A 1,032-nucleotide genomic window follows, 5' to 3' on the forward strand; every position below is an offset into this window, starting at 1 on the left:
ACCTTTTCTTTTTGGGATTTATCGATTCATGAAAGAAAACAATACGCATGCAACTACTCATTTATTATGTATGTATACACACATAAAATAAAAAATGATAAAAAATTTTGAAGGACATAAAAAGTCATTTAAAAGACATTTCAGAAGTCAGGAAAGCTCATTTCCCGCATTCTAGCAATCGAAATTTTCCCTCGGGAACCCGGACCCCATTTTTCTTTGGGGTTCATTGATTCATTATTTTCGAAAGGGGGAAACCTTGAATTTTGAAGAAATTCAAAGTAATTAAAAGACAACTCAGAAGTCGGGAAAGCTAATTTCCGCCGTCTAGGAATCAAAATTTTCCCGGGGGAGAATCCCCCTTTCTTTTTAGGATTTATGGATTCATGGAAAAAATCCTATGCATGAACTTTAATTAAAATCGCTAAAAGATACTTTAGAAGTCAGGAAAGCTCATTTCCCACCATTTAGAAATCCACATTTTCCCAGGAAGAACCCGAACCTCCCTTTTTTGAGTTCATTGATTCATAATAATTTTCAAGAGGGAAAACCTTGAATTTTGAAGAACTTAAAAGTAATTAAGACACCTCAGAAGTCGGGAAATGTTATTTCCCGCCATCTAGGATTCAAAACTTTCCTGGGGGAGAACCCTCCGACCCCCTCCCTTTTCTTTGGAGCATATCGATTCATTGAAAAAAGAATACGTATGCAACTACTAATTTTTTTTTATGTATGAGAAAGTTTACCTGACCGTTTTCAAGAGGGGGAATACCTGACCGTTTTCAAGAGGGGGAAAACCTTGAACTTTGAAGAACAAAGTCATTAGACACCTAGCTCAGAAGTCGAGAACGGTCATTTCCCGCCATCTAGAAATCAAAATTTTCTTGGGGTAGGACCCCCGGATCCCCTTTCGTTTTTGGGAGAAATGTTGATCCCACCCCCTAGGTTTGACTCCAGATCTGCATATTGATGCATATTCCCATTCATCTTATAAGTGCCCCCCCCCCCACTTTGAAAAACGTTCCGCCGGCCCTG

This window comes from Anneissia japonica, unplaced genomic scaffold (genome assembly GCF_011630105.1).
Source record: "Anneissia japonica isolate Jap-2015-1 unplaced genomic scaffold, ASM1163010v1 scaffold1272_len640109_cov177, whole genome shotgun sequence".
Lineage (NCBI taxonomy): Eukaryota > Metazoa > Echinodermata > Crinoidea > Comatulida > Comatulidae > Anneissia > Anneissia japonica.